This window comes from Trichechus manatus, unplaced genomic scaffold (genome assembly GCF_000243295.1).
Source record: "Trichechus manatus latirostris isolate Lorelei unplaced genomic scaffold, TriManLat1.0 scaffold00116, whole genome shotgun sequence".
NCBI lineage: Eukaryota > Metazoa > Chordata > Mammalia > Sirenia > Trichechidae > Trichechus > Trichechus manatus.
Window position 1 is genome coordinate 8,581,179 of NW_004444052.1, and position 19,916 is coordinate 8,601,094.

Genomic DNA, 19,916 nt, shown 5'->3' on the forward strand with positions numbered 1-19,916 from the left:
AACCAGTCCCAGCAAAAGTTCATGAAGATTAGGCCACAAAAAGAAAATATATTCCCAAGCCGTTCTCGGTTATTTTGCAATCTTTATGCCAGAAATGTCCTGTCAATGCAAATCATGGATCATTGACCACTCTACACCACTCATATTGAAGTAACATCTGCTGGGCACTCAGAGTTCTTCATTTACTAGCACGATGTAAGCAGGGAAGTATTTTACAGACGCATGTGGGCTGGGTGTGCCCACTTGGCTCTGAGTCTGTAGTTACGAGTCTATGTAACAAGCATTAAACAGTATTTATTGCATACCATATGAATGTGTGGGCCTGGAACACTACGTTAAGCTGTCAGTATCTGCCGGAAAGGATACGTCTTTAGGATGAGACTTCTTTTAATATCAAATAGTATTATCTGTGATCATTGGAAATTGCCTTCAGGTCCAGCAAGGTGCCAACTGATCCTGCCTCGAGTGTAATTTTGTGATAGCTCCTCTGGCTGCAGAGGCCCCAAGGAAGGGCTTTGTAGACTGATACTGTGAGTGCTTTCATCATTTACGGAGGATCAAAGAACCCATAGTGGCCAATAAGTTCTGTGTCCAAAATCAGAATCACTAGAAATGTGTCTGTACAAAAAGAAATGGTTCCTGATGCCTATACGGGGTTGACTCTGAGATGGAGGAATTAATTCCAGGCTCTCTTTCCAGCTGATGCTAAATAAAGCATCTGACGGGGCATCCTAAGGCCAGCTTCCAAGTGCAGATGTTTGTGCTGTTTCCTCCTCCTTGAGACAATAGAATGTGTGTCCCTCCGCTCCTCCCTCCCCATGGTGTGCACCCCTGCAGGCATCAGCACTGGCTGCCTCTTGGAAACCACATTTCTAGGAGGAATTGTTTGTGTGGCACTTTCCAACCTCCCCTGGAGCCAAGGGAAAGATTTACATTTTGCTGTCGGTGTTCAACAGGTCCCAGTCATTTCCTCTGCTTTCAAAAAGATTCCAAATGAACATAAATCTCACTCCAGCTCTGACAGCCTCCAGTCATCTGTTTACCAAAATAAACTTTAATCATACATTGAAAAATAATTCCTAGTGAAATATGCATCCCCATGGCATTCAAGCCTAGTATTTAATGTCTTTTTTATGGTTAATAATGCATCAAAAGCATCCCCAGTCTGAAACTGTCATTACATCACATACATGATGCGCGGGGCCCATTTCAATGACTGGAAAACTTGGAGTCAGTTTTTATTTGAAAAAAAAATACTCATGTATAATTACAGTGGCCTGTTTCCTTCGATCTCTATTTCTTTTTAATAGATCTGCTGCTTGATGAGATCAATCTATTAAAAATACCTAGAGAGGTTCTTTATACAGATAAAGAGACATGCTGTATAACAACTCCAAAATCCCCTCATTAGAACTGGATTCTGTTTAGAGAGCACACTGGTCTTCTTTTTTTAGTTTATGTCATTTTATTTAAAAAACAAAATCATCCAGGATCCTATCAAGTAGTACAGCTAAGCCTTGTCCCTCCTAGTAGACACGGAAACAACAGAGTATTTGAATCAAAACATTGACATGCATTTTAATTCTGGCCCCCTAAAATTAAAAAAGAAATCAAGACAACCCCGTTTTCCTTCTGTTAATTGCAAAATAAATATATTTCTAAGAGGAAAGAAAAGTCTTTCCCTAATTCCTGTCTAGCTTTGGTCACCTAATACCGAGAATAGCATGGATGGCAGTAATAATGAGGGTTGAAAGTTTCCTTCCCTAGTTATCTAGAGGCTCATATCACACTTGAAGTGCAGCAGCTCTGGGTCCCATCACAGCCATCTGAAATGACCACATTAATGCCCGGAAGTGATTTCTTTGCCAACCTGGACCATTTCAAATGATCTGAGGATGATGCAACTCTGTGGGAACAGTCAGCTTATAAGTGCTCGGAGGTTGAGCAGTGTCTGCTGACCTTGATTTATGGCTCTGAGAACAAAGTGAGATAATTTGATAATGTATGTAAAAGTGCTTAGCACATGGAAAACACTCAATAAATGACATCAGGATCTGAAGGACAGTGGAGTGAGGTAGGTAAGAGTATGGCAGTGAAATCAGATGGTCTGGGGTTAGCTGGGACATCCTGAACTCCGAGATTTAGTTCCCTAATGTGTAAAATGGGGATAATAATAGTACCTACCTTATTCTCTTATGGTGGTTATTATGATGAATAAAATGAGATAATAGGTATAAAGTGTAAAGGACTCAGTGGATGATGGCTATGAACAATAACAGCAACAGTAATTGTAATTAGCCCCACATATCCCTGTATATTTGCAAACACTTAGGTAATGTGATTTAATAGTCTCTTTTGTGGTCCCTTCTACTTATGATATACAAATGATGGAGAATTCATACCCACAGCACAAAGTTTGAGCCAAGATTCATCCCAGGTGATCATAGAGTTTTCCTCAACTACAGCTATGGTTCATATGTGTTTTAGTGAGTAGGGAAAAAATTGAAGGATGGCTACTTTCATGTCTTGCAGGTTTTACGATTTGATTGCTAATTCCAGAAAACCATTACAAACCACAGAATACAGGTTGAATTCAAGCCCTCGTTTGTGCTTGGTGGGGAATCTACTGTTCAGAAACTAAAGGCCAGATTTGTCCAGGGTTGAGCTGAGTTGGCTAAAGGGGTGGGAAAATCAAGGGCTTCCCCTAGATGGCATTAGCTTTTCCCTGGGCCTGGCAGCTGGTTTCGTGGCTCCTCCTGACGCGCAGTGCACTTACGAAAGGATTCTTAAGAGTTCCAGCTGCCGCAGGAAGCGTTTTTGCTTTTCCTTAGTGCTTTTCTAAGACCAGAATTTGTGGGGTTCCCAAAGGGACTCCTCCCCTTAAAACTCCTCACAGGAGATTTTCTTCCATTTTTGCCTGTAAAGGAACATCCAGTATCCAAAGCTAAAGCAACAGTGACTCCGAATGCCACCAGAGCCAAGACATTTTGGGCTGTCTGGGTTTATTCCCCATTCATTCCTTCTTGGCCCTTCCCTTTAACTCTCAGTTTCCTGGCCCCCACCTCCCAGGGGCTGACAGGTCTCACAATCTGGAGACAAATGCTGCTGGCTTCCCCTTTCAGAGGCGCTTTAAGAAGTTACCACTTGGTTGTGTTCTCCACTGGCTTCTTTTCATTTCTCCAGCTCCCACCCGCCTGCCTACTTCAGTCCCTTTCTTGGTTTCTCTATTGTTTGACTCCACGGTACTTTTTAAGTGTCAAAGCAAATTTGTGTTTCCAATAGTTGCACCTTTTGCTTTTTGCCTTTTTTTTTTAATTGCATTGGCCTTCCTGATTCTAATTCCCATGGAAAACTTAACTGTAGCCACCTGAAAAGGCACAGACACGCACACGAACCCAGCAAGCAGATGGCCTGTGCCTTCGCACGCCCTCGCAGACACACGATCGCATACCGCAAAACTGGCTAATGTTGATGCATCCAGGTTGGAAATGACAGGATATCGTGGAGGACCAGTCACTTAATGAACCCCTGCGGGACCAGTCTTGGTTCCTAACAATTTCTCTCCAACTCATCAGGCAAGGGAATCGTAGCCCTCAGTGTTTCACTCCATCACATCCACCCACTGCCCCCTTCTTCCTGCTCTACACAAACACACCAATTACAACAACAGAAATAAATTGGACCCCTTTTCTGAAAATCCTCTTTCAACCTTCTTTTGTGCCCTTCCTTACTCAGCTCCAATCAGCCTGCCCACCAGGTAGACTATGCACACACACACACACACGTGTGTATGTGTGTGTGTGTGCGCACGTGCACTGTGGTGTATACTCTGTCTCACAAACTTCACAGACTTCTTGTTCTTTGGTTTAGTCTGATTTCAGCTATCTCTACATCCCCTTAATCTGTTACCTCATGGAACTCAGGTTTTCATTATTACTTTTCTTTGATTTTATTGTTTTATCTTCCTTTTTATATTATAGCCACCCTAAACCCTCACATCCCTCAGCTGTACCTCTGCAGAACTTCCTGATTTATTCTTGAACGATGTCTTGAGTAACGCATAGTGGTATTAACTGTGCCCTCCATCTTAGTTTTCAATTGATGACTTAACTGAAGGCTTTGTATAAAGATCTATTCCTGCTTAAATAAAACTATCGAAGCATATATTTACAAACTCTTATAAATTAAGGAGTGAGAAGTTGCATAGTTGGAATTTGAGTCAGTGTAAGTAAGATAATGGGACATTCGCTTCTGCATCGGTGCTACTCAAAGTATGGTCCTCACATCAGTGCTGGTCTGTGACCCATTTGTTAGCAGGCCTCCACAAGTTAAGTATAGAAATTCAGAATCAGAGTGTAGAACCTTTGATAGCAATCTAACATTACTGTAGCATTCAAACAGCATTTTGTTTTTTTAGTAATTCATTTTTGTTGTATTTTACTAAAGCATCAGTCCTGGTAGGTTTAGAAATGGAAAACAAACAAACTTGTCTTTCATCACAGATAATTTGAGAACCACCATCATCACAAAGATTTTCAAGTTTATCTAAGGAAGCAAGGGGACCCTTTTAATAATTAGATTATATGGTGCAGTTAAGTGTTTACAGATCTTTAATTGTTTGATTGAGTGGATGATGTTAGAAAGAAAAGGCGGAAGAGGTTAAAACTAGCATGGTTCTAAGTAAAGTTCACAAAAGTGAAGATAAACCAGTCTTAAGTAAATGTAAATCTGTGGGAAATGATCACACTTTGCAACAGTTCTGTCTTAAAATAATTTTTGGACTAAAAAATGTATTATGTAACACTACCTCGAATCCTAGTATGTGGGCCCCATATCTAGATTCTAGAGGGTAACTTTTTTATAATGCTAGAATCAGGTTACCCTACTAACTCACTGTTAAAAGCTTGGCGTAGTTATTTTTTGGAGGAGGACATTGTTAGTCTTTTGGCATCTAGGAATCTCAGTGGAGTCAAAACCTTGTTATAACAGGGTTCTTTATGCCTCAGCCTACACACAGACATGCTAACATTTCAAAGAGGGACTTTTGTTCCCGCTGGCATGAGGAACAATTACCCAATTATCTAAGCAGAATGATAGGTGTCTATGACAAATCATATGCTGGAGACATTTTAAAAATAATAATAACTTGCATTTTTAATGCACTTTCCCATTTACAAAGCACATCCACCTATATTGATGCCCTTGATCCCTGAGCTGGCCAGCAAGGGAGACAGGGTAGGGCTTATCACTTATTACTTCCATCTTAAGGAGGGCATCTTTTCCTTAGAGCTCATCCACTCCATTGTCTTTGTGTGTCTATCCTATTGCTGTACAAGGCCTGAGGAGATTCCCAGGGAACAGAAAGAACCTCTCCTCGCGGCCATTTTTGCATGTGTAACACACGAGGAGAACCTGTGGAGGGGTCACTGGTGGATTCCCACAGTCCTCTGGGCTTTTGAGGTGGTTTTCTTTTAAACCAAACACCTATGGGTTTTATCAGATGGATTGTGACCGGAGGCAGTGGGGAGACAGGAAGCACCGGGCATTAAAAATGACAAAGCACTTTCATTTGTGAGAGCCATCTGAGGAAGGTGACGAACGTATTTTCTGAGGGAAAAGCAATTTCACAAGGACTGCCTTGTTGTGTACAGATGAGCAGGACGGCGAGGCGGCTCAGGATGGCCTCCGACATTCCTGGGGAAAGATGGATGATTGATGCTTTCTCATTATGTGGGCCAGAGAGGGAGTTTTATGCAAAATTCAAAGAAGGGGAAAAAAATCCCACTTCCTGCCCCGCCTCCTTTCAGGAGGGCCTTCCTGAACTGGAGACAGACTTGGCGATGGAACTGACCCAGAATTATCTAGAGGTGACAGGGATCATTTCTAGGGCAGTTAGATGAGCCAAACATAGCAAGGCCTATCTAGTTGCTGTGAAAGATAATGTTCCCTCTGGGAAAGAACACGAGGTAATAAATGGCTTTTGCAGCAATTAAACACTAAAGCAAAGGTGAGCCTTCAACTCCACAGTGTTATTCCTTTTTTAAGAACAACAAAAAAAGATAAGCCTCTAACTCGGAAGAACCTTTCCCTTAACAGGGAAATGGGCAGTTGTCTGTTTTTTCTATTAGTGAACTTCCCACTGCAACTACTTAGGGGTTTTATAGATCAGATGTTGAGTAGGAGCTTAGAGTCCCTTTCTATCTTGCATTTGCTAAAATGCATTCAGAATCACATTAATATAGATTATGCAAGATTGGAACATAGTTGAGATGAAAATGTAGCCCTCGATGCTTCTGGGAGAAGGAAGTCAGACTGACCCCTTGGAGACAGAGCTACTGGCTCTTTGTTTTTCCACAGATCTACTTGCCTGAGGGAACAGTTCAGCTATTCCTTCCTTTTACTTCCTGTCTTGTGGGAGATGTGAAAACATGAAGCAAGGAGAAATTATCCTGTAAACCCCCATCATATACCAACAGCTACATGCACGCACATGCACACACGTGGGCACACATACATACACATACAAGCACAACACAATTGAGTCAACGTTTTAGAATTTTACTTCGACTGAGCAGCTTGTTTCTAGGGAAAGCATTGTATGAATTGGAGGTAAGAAAGGCAGGAACTCACTTCTGCTCTGATTAGCTGTGTGGCCTCAGGGAAATCACTTAACCTCTCTGGGTCTCAGTTTCCTTATCTGAAAAAAAAAGGGGCTTTAGATTTGATGCCCTTTGTGATTCCCTGCAAACTCAACATTCTCTGATTCAGTGCATTTATTTCCAAGTAAAAACCTCACTCAGGGAGGCACATGGATTTTGTGTGTATGGGTATGTATGTCTATGTATGTGTATGCGCATGCAAGTATGTACAGCCCCAGCTGTGCATGGGACATAATGCTGCAACTGCTTTCTGGTTACTCCCAGGCCCAGCCTCTGGGGGTCTGCCCTCTGCCATCTTTCCCCAACTCTCTGTGCACTTATGGCCCAGTTATATCCAGACAGCTACATCTTCTGAAAACCATAATTAGGGTGATGCTGGAATGACACATCTCTCAAGCTCTTAGCACCGTTGCAAACCAGCACTCAATTCCTGTTGGAAGCAGTCGAGGTAGCCACAGCCCACTCAAGCGTGCAGGGAGATTGGCTGCATGCTCCAATGCACCGTAGCATGTCAATACCCCTGAATAAACTAATCAACTCATTTGCACCTTCATGAAAACGCATCTTGGAGTCAATGAAATAGGCATAGGGTCACTATGAGTCAGAACCGACTTGACGGCACCTAACAACAACAACAACACAGACAATAGTGATAATGAGTGGAGGGGAAAAAAAAGAAAGAGAAGGGTTATAAAGAAAAAACTTACTATCTTTCTAAAAGAAAGGTGTTCTTTGTACCCAGAAACTTGGGGCAAAGTTGGAGAAATGTCCCAGGCATCCAGGAAACTGGAGTTTTCTCTGCTTTCTTACCCCATACCATGTGTCCATTTCAGTGCTTCCACCAATTTTCCAGAGTCAAGAGATTCCCTAAGTCCCCAGTTCTTTTGCAACGATTTCATAGAAACAGTACACTCCTGCCTTTTAAAGAGCTCATTCCACAAAAAGATTGATACTCAGATTCCAAAACTTCCCTTTGACTTTTCTCCAGGACTGCTCAAGAGCCACTGCCATTTACCATCCGTCTTGTGATGGCAAAGGAGCTACATTGGATCCAGTTTGGAATGTTATGGGAGCTCCAGGTTGATGAGACCATGCCACTGTGCACTGTAAATGAGCAGCTCTCGTGCAGGAGTGACGTCCTGTGAGAGTACACAGATGCCGTTCTTCTGACGATGTTGAACAACCACCACCGCTACCCAAAGTGGGAAGGGATCAGTGGTGTGCTGAGCAACTAGTTCTCCGAAAGAAGGCCCTGATTTGGAGCAACTGTTGATTTCTGTTGTACAAGTGCTCCCACAATGACTTCTACTGTAATGGCTGAATTTAACAATCAGCTCACACAATTTCTGAAAATTGCAGCAGTCAGCTCTAGCAAGCCATGATAGGCCAGCTCCACCTCCCCACTAGAAGGGATTCTTTGGATGTCAGTTGGAATTACCAGTAGTGGCTTGGTCATCCTCCTTCCCCTAGAAATGCTGATGGATTGTATTTCCCTGAGGTTACTAGAGAAATGCCTAAATATCTTCTGTGCCAATTCTACTCTTTCCTCAACCCCCTTATCTCTCCATTCTCTTTCCGTAGAAGGACACATCTAAGCCCCTAAGTTTAAATTGAATTCATTTGCTGAAGGCACCGAATATTATCTCCCCTGTGCCCCAAGCTCTCGACTTCAACCTCTAGCAGGTATCTCAAATTTAGCACTTTTACAACAGGCCTCTTGATCTCCCCCTAAAAACTCTTCTCCCATAGTCTCCCCAACTCAATAAACGGCACCACTGCCCACTTATTCAGGATAAAAACTCTTTGACTGTCCACGTCTAATCTCTCATCCTGACCTATTGACTTTACTTCCAAAACGCATCCTGTGTCCAACCCCTTCTCCTATTCCAGCTGCTAGTATCCTGCAGTAATCTCTTCATTGCTCTTCCTAATTCTTTTCTTGACCTCTGCAATCTATTTTCTCTACCACAGCCAAAGTAATCTGATATATGCAAATCGAATGATATTTCTTTCTCCCCCTCCATCTCGCTCCACACATACCCATACCAGTTTAAATCACTCCCTGGCATTGTATCACACGTAGAATTAGCTGTAGACTCCTTAGTCTTTGTCTCCTCTCCAACCTCACCCAGTGTCACTGTCACCCTAACTGCCACTTTTCTGTTCTGCAGTTACAAGTTAGCATCTGCCATAGGGCCCTTGCCCTGGGTTTCCGTCCGCTCAAGTCCCCCAGATCTTTGCATGCTTACTATTCTTATCATTCAGCTTTTACTGTAAATGTCACCATCTCAGAAAGACTTTCCCTGATAACCTTTGGCATTTATTTTCTGTCTAGAATGTAGGCTCCATGAGTGCATAGACTGGATTTGTTGTTGTTGTTGTGAGTTGCTGTCGAGTCACCTCTGACTCATGGCAACCCTATGAACGATAGAACAAAACATTGCCCACAAAACATTGCCCTGTCCTCTGACATCTTGACAACTGTTGGTATGCTTGAGTCCTTTGTTGCAGCCACTGTGTGGTTTTGAGTGCCTTCCAACATAGGGGGCTCAACTTCTAGCACGACGTCAAACAATATTCTGTTGTGAGCCATAGGATTTTCATTGGCTAATTTTCAGAAGTACATCATCAGGCCTTTCTTCCTCGTCTTAGTCTGGAAGCTCTGCTAAACTTGTCCACGATAGGTGACCCTGCTGGTATTTGGAATACCGGTGGCATAGCTTCCAGCATTGTAGCGACACACCAGTCACCACAATATGACAATAAATGAGTGGTAACAAAGGCCATGGCGTAGAAATCCAACAATAGAACAATAAAAGAACAAAGAAGTTAATTTCTTACTCACAAGAGAGCTTTTCAGGTTCCTTCCTTCATGTTGCTCCACCATCACCCAGGGCACCACCACCATCTGCAGGATCAAAGGTGGTCCTGCAGGTGCTACAGAGTGAGAAAGGGATCAAGGAGGAGGCAGCACACCTACTGTCTTAAGGTCTAGGCAGAAGTGGCTCATACCTCTTCACTCACATGCCATTGGTGAGACCTCATGCACATGTCTACACCTAACTGCAAAGGAGGCTGGGAAATGGAACCTAGCCATGTTCCCAAGAGGAAGGTAGAACAGATTTTGGTGACAGTTATTAAAACGATCTCTGCCATACTCTAGTATGTGTTTAATTAATTAGTTTAACTAATTGAAATTCATTTTAATGAATTTCTAGTTTAACAAAGTAAACTTTGAAAGCCATCGAAGCTGCAAAACGCATAGGCTGTTAGGAAGGTAAAATACAGGCATCTCCAGTTTGATTGTACATGGCACCTTGCACCATGGAAGACATTCATAAATAAACCGATCTTCAGTTATCAGAGTCCCTGGGTGGTACAAACAGTTAACGCACTCACCTGCTAACCAAAAGGTTAGAGTTTTGAGTCCACCTAGAGGTGCCTTAGAAGAAAGGCCTGATGGTCTACTTCTGAAAAATCAGCCATTGAAAACCCTACAGAGCACAGTTCTTCTCTGACACACTTGGGTCTCCGTGAGTCAGAGTCAACTAGATGGCACCTGGTTTCAGTTATCATGGACTTGACCAAATTCACCACCTTCTCCGCAGAAGCCTATAACTGTCACAGAAACTAGAAAAGAATGAAGAAATATGCCCCCTGGGAGGCTAATAGAAAAATTGTGTCTCACAGGTTTTCTAATGTCTTCTGCTTAGGCCCTCAGCCACTACTTCTCAACTTCCAGCAGAATAACTACGTTCCTCTAAGGCCCTGTCCTACTTATTCCACTGTGATGATTATGAAAGAACAAAGAAAAAAAATAGCTCAGAATTTTATAGCAAGCCATTGTTTTCTTCTAAACATTGTTAGAAGTCTAACTCTACCTAAAATGTATATGTGAGCATATTTAACAAAGTCCTAAGGGAGAACTGGTGTGTGTAGGGGGAATAAATTGGTAGATGTCTAATACACCTTGCCTTAAGGTTGGTAACTGGGACTTATTTGTAGGACTTCTGTACTCATCTGTAGTGAGTTTTGCACATCAGGGTGGTTGGTACAAGCATCTGCCAGGCAGTCCAGTCTACTGGCCTTTTAAAAATATTATTCACATGATAGTTTATGAAAGAAAAACAATTGGTATCCTTTATGTAGCAGTATAGGGGCTTTAATGATGTCAGAAAAATAATTATTTTGGTAATAATAGTTGTAAGAATATTGATAGCCGGCTATGTGTCCAGCATTCTTCTTTGGGCTGGAGATAAGGCCAGGGAAAATTAGTCCAATTTCTTGAAAGAAAAACAAGCATAGCATAGTCAGGTTTTCTCAGTCTTAACACATTTGACTTTTGGGGCCGGGTAATTCTTTGTTGTGTGTATGCATTCTAGTATGTTTAGCCACCTACCTGGTCTCTACCCAGTAGATTCCAGTAGCACCCCACCGCCAGCCCCATTGTGGTATCTCCAGACAGACACAGCCAAATGCCTCCTGGAGAGCAAAATCACCCCTAGTTGAGAACCATTCCTTTAGTGGAGAAGAACATAGTCTTTGGGATCAGATCTGAGTTCACCAACAGCTTTAAAATGCTGGGCAAATTTCTTTGCCTTTCTGGCCCCTGGATTCTTCATTGGTCTAACAGACTGATAGGATAACATAAGATAATATATGTAAGATGCTTTGGTCAGTGTTTGGCACACAGAAGTGCTCTGGAAATGTTATCTAAAGTGTACAAAACTTGATATGCTATAGGATCATGTGCATGCCTCTGTTAATATAAAATAGAGAAAATTGTTTATCATATCAGCTTTTATGATTTCAGCAGGGTTTTCTGTACTACTATCATCATATCTGTGTTCTGTATTTATGTAGAGGATTATTTTAAAATAGAAAATAGGACATCAGTGGTGTTGGTGGCATAGAGATAGAAAACTACTAAAGAATTCTTTGTTTTCAATGGTTCACTTTTGCTTTCTTAGTTTCTGTGCACTAATCATGGACGTATACATAAACTCTTACTATTTTGTGTACATCTCCTCCCAATATATTCAGATATATTAGATGTTCTATCAGTTTTGTCTTCTTGTAAAAATCCTTCTAGACTCTCTGACCTCCCATTGGGATTGGCTGATCTCTAGATGGAGCCCTGCTGTCACCTCTGCATATCCCGTCTTATCCTGATGGCTCCTTTCTCCTCTCTGGTGTGTTGAAGTCTCTGTTTCCTGCATCCCATCTCATTTTATCCCTACCCAGGTGTAGACACTATTATTAGCTTCATTTTTGGTAGATGAGACAACTGAAACATAGGAAACTGAAGTAAAATTTCCCAAAGTCATATGGTACTCACCAATGGCACAGCCAGGCCTCAAGTCCAGATCCATCTGACACCAAGCCCATCCCCTGTATTACTCACTCAGCAGTCATTGCATTCTCTTTGAAGTCCTCGCTGAGAGGAAGGCTGGACAATAGAAGCTGAGAGCACCCACAGGTGGTTCGGTGCCTCGTATATGCTGCGCTTCCCACGTTCAAGTCAGACTGTTGCAAAATTCCAATCCTAAAGCACTTTTACATGCCCTGACTCACTGTCCCTAATGGCAGCTTCTTATCTCTGGGATTAGAGGGTAAAAAGAAAGATAGCTTCTGGGCATGTGACACTATTCTCGGGCCTTTAATGTCAGAAATAATGATCATGTTAAATTGGAGCTCATTACCAGGGAATGAGACTTCATTGAGACCTCTTTTTGGGGGGTTGTGTAATGATTTTTTTTCCTTTATTATTTTTTCTCCACCTCCTCCTCAGTAGCTCTGACATGGCACACCGGGGGAGAAGTGGGGGTTTGGAGTGGTAATTTTTTACAAGATAAGAAAGATGTCCTTTCATGGATGTCAAGAAAAGAGTCCATCCTCCATTGTTCGCACCAACATTGGCTGTTCCTTTGTTGTTGCTGTTAGGTACGGTTGAGTCAGTTAGGACTCATAGCAGCTCTGTGTACAGCAGAACAAAACACTGCCCAGTCCTACTCTATGTCCAACGGAACGAAACACTGCCCAGTCCTGCACCATCCTCACAATCATTGCTATGTTTGAGCCTATTGTTGCAGCCACTCCTTTGTTATGGTCTCACAGAAATTTCCTGAGCCCCTTAAGCCACTAATACCAGTTGTATCCTCAGCAGTCACAATACATACTTAAGGCATTATTTTGAGCACAGCTTTTTCCATAACGAATCTGACAATCCCGTTTTATGATTTGTTGAGTGGTTAATCAAAATATACTGTTATCTAGAACCAGCTTTCCAGTACAACTCCTGCTATGCCTCCAGCAAGCAGCACTAAGGCTTGGAATGACCATCATCACAGTGTACCAGGGGGCCTCATTAGATAATGTTGCTACCTTGTGCCTGGCACTCCGCAAAGATTGCAGCCAGCCTGTGCTTTCTGCCTTCAGAAGCTCTGAGCACTTCTCTGGTACACTGTCAGAATTATGGTGACCAGGAATGAATGCCTCACTGGAGGAGGAATCCACTGTCCTCACAGCCTTCTAAAATGTAAGAGGGACATTGGTCATTAGTAACGGCTACAGAGGAAGCCGGTCACTAGGGAGTGATAAAGGACTGAGGAATTTTTAATCGGGAGAAGCAAAACACAAAGGTGAGGCATACAATTGTCTCCAAATACATTGTCTTTTCAAGGGGATTGACCCGTTTTCCTGACTGGCTCCAAAGAGTAGAATTGAAACCAATAGGGGTAAGTTATAGGGAATTAGATTTTGGATCTAGATAAAGAAGAGCTGGTAGGAAATATAATGGGCTTCCCTATGAGCAACCGTGCGTTTCCTCTTATTAGATGTATCGAGAGAGACTAAATGACCACAGATACTGCAGAGGAGAATCACATGTTAAATAGTTGTTGTTGTCAATAGTAGGTATGGCTAATAATCTAAAATACACCTTCTCATAATAGGGTTCTGTGAATCTAAGAGGTAGAAGGTTATAAATCACTTTTAAAATGAGGGGAAAACCTATTGGCTATTTGGGGGAAAAAAAAATTCTAGAAATAAGGGGCCGCTTTACAGCAGGGTTTGACCATTTTTTTCTTATAGGGCCAGAGAGTAAATATTTTAAACTCTGCAGGCCTTATGATCACTGTCGTGACTACTCCACAGTTGTAGAGCAAAAGCAGTCAGAGACAATATGCAAATACGTGAACATGTCTGTGTTCCAATAAAACTTTATTTACAAATCAGAGCAGTAGGCTGGATTTGGCCCATGAGCTGCAGTTTGCCAGTGCCTGCTTTAAAAGATATTTGGAGGCACAAGACTAGGGAAGAAAAAGTCTCTGTTAATGCCACGGGTGTGATCACCTGTGTCACACTCATGTACAGCACACATATGCATATTTTTGTATGTTGGGTATGTCTGTTTATGAGTGTGGTGGGGGATAGAACTTCTGAAGTATGGTGGTCATAGTCTTTGCAGACCAATTTTATGTCACAGTGATGTGAAGGCTCCACCCCAGAAGTACCCCAGGGGAAGTTGGACACAGTGTCTGAAATTCCTACTGCTTGACTCTTTGCTTTGGACATCTGCCTTGTGAAGGAAAAGGTCTAGTTAAATGTAACTGTTCCAAAGGAGGGAAAGCACAGCTACCTAGATAGTTGATCAGATTGCCTGGTTGTCACATAAGCCTTCCAATAGGGAAGTCAGGCCGGGTTGGTTGGTGCTTGGTGCAACCAGGAACAGGGAGGAAGTCCTCAATTCCTGGGAGGAAGGTAGGTAGCCAGTGAGCAAACTGTGAGGAAGGAGGTGGGGGAGGGCAGAGGCAGAGACCTGCTTTGCCTGCATGGCAGGTTTGCTTAGGGATAATTCTGCATCTGTGCACCATTCCCCTGCCCATTTGCCTGTGGTAGTCTCAGGTCATTTAAACAGAATATTTCAAGCAGCTGATGAACATTTGCAGAGGAAGACTAGGAACTTTTTGGTTCTTTGAGTTGGCACTGTTACATAGTTTAAGGTAGTTAAAATACTGTAAATTCTAAGTTTCTTGGAGTCAACATACTTTCCTGGAGCCTTTCCTTTCCCAGCTCGTTACTACCCTTTGCTGTTCTCTGACCATTTCCTTGCAGACTGCCCCTTCTTCTCAGTACATTCTGGCCCCAGTAATACTCCACCTCAGGTCTGTGCACACACATGTATTTTTCCTCAAGCACCTGGGAAGCACTGCTGCTGCCATTTGCTGCTGCTTTGTGTTTCCACAGCGGCCATTTTGTCACCTCCGAAGAGACGGAAAGAACAGCCTCCCCCGTTCCTTCTAAAGTGCAGGGTGTAGTACTGATTTTTTCCAATCATCTCTAAATAGAGGTTTCTCTCCCCCTCCTACCAGCTCAGCACCCGAGCGCGCAATGAGCGTGCCCTGCATTTGAAATCTGACATCTCTCTCTCTCACTCATATACTCCGTCTTCAGCTTGGCAGAGCGCTTAAAAATTGGTATCCCTTTAACTAGGGGAGCTATTCTTCTGCTGGGAGATGACCTTTTACACAGAAGACAGGGCTGTCATAAGTGATCTCTGATACATGGAAGTTTCCTGTGTGTTCCAACAAAGTACAGTACTACACCAAAGAGCAGTGGGTGTTTGCAGCCTGTTTCTGTGAAATGTATGTAAAGATATATTATTATCTATGGGCCCAGATAAATTATTACAGGTGCTTGAAAATACTGCCGGCCCTAATGAGACACATCTGTTGATTTTTTTTTTTTTTTTAACTCAAAAAACAAATTCAGTCAGATTCAAAGGCTCTTAGGAAAAAATGAAAAAAAAAAAAATCATTGAACATAGGGGAATATTTCCATAGATTTTGTAGAAATTAATTGTAGGTTGGTTCTCAAAGTTATAACCATAACCTTAATTCTTTCCACAGACTTGAGAAATAAAAACAATAAATGGCTTTTTATTCTGCAAGATAATATATTATCCTGAAGTCTTCAATCTGACCCCTCTTTTCTTATCAGAAGCATAGTACCTGATTTTCTCCCAAGCAGAGCATTATTTGTTGTTTTCTTTTTTCTCTTTAAAATGTTAGTACATATTACCATAGAGTGTAGGAATCAGAAAGCAGAATGAAATGAGCAGTTTCCGAAATGGGAAATGATAAAAAGATTTTGCTCGCATGGCACAAATCCACTGGGCACCACACTCAGTGTTAATGAGTCTTAACTTCAGGACCTTGTCATTTGCTCAAATAATACGTGTACCCTGGCCTATTAGTATACCAAGAAAACATGAGCTCATGCAGTATCATGTAATATGCTGTCAGATGGAATGGAAATACTGGGAATGTGCTGACTGCCTGCAGTTCCCTTTATTTTGTCAGTTAAGCAAGAATCCCAGGATGACTGCTCTTAGAGCAAAAGAACTACTTTTCATTGCTACCTGGCCTTTTCTCTAAGCTGTTGGCAAAATGGGTTCTGAGGATTTTCCTAGTTTATATGAGAGAGATTATTTGCAGACCTCCTCACTAATTGATGCCACCTTTGACCAAATAGAAGGGAGGTCTACTTAGCATGAAGCTATGGGTGGCGCAAATGGTTAAGTGCTGGACTGCCAACCAAAAGGTTGGCAGTTCAAACCCACCCAGAGATGCCTTGGAGGTAAGGCCTGGAGATCTGCTTCCAAAAGATCACAGCCTTGAAAACCCTATGGAGCAGTTCTGCTCTATACCCGGGGGTTACCATGAGTCAAAATTGATTTGACAGCAGCTGACAACAACAGCGACATGGCAGTGCTACACTGAACCAATTCCAAGGTAGTAAATCGGAGCTCAGTGACCTCCAAAAAAATATTTTTAAGGTCTGAGGGTTGCCTGATAACCACTCCAATCTCTGTTATCCCTCTTTTGACTTCCACACATATGGCCTGTTTTCCTGATTCTCCAGGTCATTGTGTAAGGACTGTGGAGGCCTCCTGTATACCTGCATTAAGTGGCCACCTACCAGACATAAACTTAGGTAGCTCCATTGTTATGACTGAAATTCTAGCATTAGAGTTCCTAAGGTTAAATTAAGGAAGGAATTGTTCTCTGTCAAAATAAAAATACCTCTGAGAGGCTAAAACAATATTATTACTATGATGACTATGATACTTTTACTATTTAGTAATAGTATTATAGCTAACAACCATATGCATTATCTCATCTCCCTATAATAACCCAGCAAGGTAAACATTTTAAAGATAAGGAAAGTGAGGTTCAGAGAGTTTAAATTTCCTATGTACGGTACATGCCTAGTAAGTGATGGACCTGAGATTCAAATCTAGATCTGTCTGATTCCAAAACTTGGGCCTTTCTAATGCACCTGCTTCCAGTGGATTGTCTAATAAGACCCTTTCTGATTTGATTACTAGCTTAAAGTTGTTTTGGTAAGAGAGTTAAAAACAAAAAAGTGAGAACAATGGTTAATTTATGATTGAGAAGATTCTGAGAGAACATGAAATGATGCTAAAGAAAACATTACCTGGTGTAGTTTTGTCTGGGATGACCTGCTGTATAGAACTCCAGCCTTGGTGGTTCTTAGCTCAGTTGACTTGAGTCAGGATTCCAGAGCCCTTTTCCAAGGATCTTTCTTCTCTAAAATGCGGGGATGATGCAGAACAGGCTAGAGTTAGGAATGTGTTTGGATACTGGTTGCATGAGATGGTTGCATTTGAGAAGACTGGAGCCATTAGCGTCATTAAGCAATGGCCACAGTAATGGCCAGGGCAGCTGTTTATTACATGTTCCTTCTGCAGATGTGCCAGAATGTGTTTAAACTTGCAGGACTCTCCAGAAAAGGCTTCATGTATAGCAGTAGTGCACACGGACTCAGGTGTTCAACCACTGCTGAGTGGAAAGTTTTAGTAATTTTTCCCATCAGGACTTCTTTCCAACTGCAAGGCACAGAAACCTCAACCCCAAGTGACAGAAGCAAAAAAAGGAAGTATGGGCTCACATAACTGAAAAATCCATGGGGAGGTCCGTTTGAATAGATATCCAGGTCAAGGGTGACATGTGACTAGGGGCTTAAACAATTTCATCAGATTGCTTCCTTCCCCCATCTCATGAGGTTGTCTTCTCCATATAGGTTCCTTTCCCAGGAGTAATCTCCTTTCAGGGTTGTGAGATGGCTAAAGCAGTCCATATCAGTCATTCTCTCACTTCAGATGCTCTGGGAAAGATGGAACATCCTTTTCACAGACGTCCCTGCAAAAGTCTCAGGGAAATCTATTGGGTCACATACCTGTCTCTGAACCAATCACTGTGGCCTGGGGCAAATGCAGTATGCTCATTAGTTTAGGCCTGGATCAGTTGCTGGATCCTTGGAGTCAGCTCCACCCAAACCAGAGAACTAAAATTGGAAGAGAAGTGGCTACCGTAAGGAAAGGGATAAATGGATATTGGGGCTCAAAAAGCAATGAATGTCTGTCCTGCTTTTTGGCTATCCACGGCATGTGGATAAGTTAATGAAGTGGGAATGTGTCCAGCTCCTTCCTTTGGTGTACGCTACTAGGATTGTATCAGTAAATGAGGCAGATGAGGTGAGGAAAACAGATGACTGAGACTTGTTTCCCTGTAGCTTACTCATGTTATGTGACACTGTGGGGCCAAATTCATGCCTTGTGCATGTTAGTACTTGATGTATATTGGCTCAACATACTTTTGTTTTGTTTGGAGTGTTCTTGGACCTTGCTACTCAAAGTGTTGCTCACAGACCAGAGGCATCACTATCACCCGGGAGCTTCTTAGAAATACAGAATCCCAGACCCCACCCCATATATATAGATGATGGCATAGGGCAGTGGTTAAAAACCTGTTAAACCAAACCTGTTGCCACCAAGTTGATTCTGACTCATAGCGAGCGTATAGGGTATAGTAGACCTGCCCCATACGGTTTCCAAGGAGCGGCTGGTGGATTCGAGCTACTGATCTTCTGGTTGGCAGCCTCTCTCTTAACCACTGTGCCACCAGGGCTCCAGGGCAGAGATTAGCAAACAGTAAATATTTACTGGGTCAGATAGTAAATCTGTCAGGCCATATGATCTCTGTCATGACTGCTCAAGTTAGCCCACAGATGAATGTAACTGAATGGGTATGGCTGCGTTCCTCTAAATCTTTATTCACAAAAACAGGCTGCAGGCCAGATTTGGCCCTAGGGCTGTAGTTTGCCAACCCCTGTCCTCCTCCTAGAGAATCAGACATCACGGCAGGGGTTGAAGTCACCTGGTTCTTAACTCCACTTTGGATTTAGATTTACAGATGGAGTATTAGAACATTACTTCAAAATAATCTGTTCATCCATTTGTCTCTTCAAAGTGTGTGTGTGAGCAGCCTCTCTTTGGGAAATACTTCAAACCAAAAAAATCGAACTTATTGCCGTCGAGTCGATTCCAACTTATTGTGATCCTATGCGCTATGGGGTTTCCAAGGAGCGACTGATGTTTTCAAACTGCCAACTTTTTTATTAGTGGCTGATCTCTTAACCACTGCGCCACCAGGGCCCCAGGAGATACTTAGGCAATCCAAAAATGATTGAAGGGATCCCGAATCTCCTGAACGCCTACATCGTGGCAGGTACTGTCCTGAAGGCTTGCACTCTTCCATTGTGCAGAACTGTGGGCATTTTTGCAGTGTTTCATTAAAGGCCAGCATCTTTAGCAAAATGAGGGCCCGCTGTGTCCATCCACCGGGGAAACAGACTCAGGCATCAAGAGTAGAACATCCTCTTCTTGCTCAAGATGCAGCCGTGAGGTGCAGAGTTACATGAGAGCTAACACTGCGCACCCTCCCCCGCCCCCACACCCCGGTTCCTTCGGATCCACTTTCCTTTGCCTGCTCCACAAGGGATTCCAGGCAACAGAGAGGCCCCTACAAAGATAAGCCGCACAGAGCTCAGACGCCTGATGCCAGCTCCCTCTGCGGTTATGCTATTCTCTTCCCTTTACAGCAAATGTCAGCTTTGCTACCTCTCCCCAGCAGCTCACGTGTGTACGCGTTCTTTCGTTTTTCTCTAGAGATCCTTCCCATCCAGGACGTCTATTATTTTACATTTGAAAAAGCGGAGCCTCTGTGCAGAGCCACAGAGCCTGAGTTACAGGCTCCAGGCCGATTGCTGATGTGCAGCCTTGTTTTTTTTGCCTCGGGCTCCCTAAACTTTTGCAGGGGTACTGAGGAGGATAAGCGGAAGAAGGAGCTCCGTTTGCTAACTGCCTCTCCAGCGGCTGTTCCCGCTACTGGA

At 42.8% G+C, this 19,916-nt stretch overlaps 1 long non-coding RNA gene across 1 annotated transcript in view; it reads left to right on the top strand.

Moving 5' to 3' along the window:
- Nucleotides 1-19,916, top strand: part of LOC111821953 (uncharacterized) — a 571,437-nt gene that overhangs the window by 280,257 nt on the left and 271,264 nt on the right. The window lies entirely within an intron of this gene.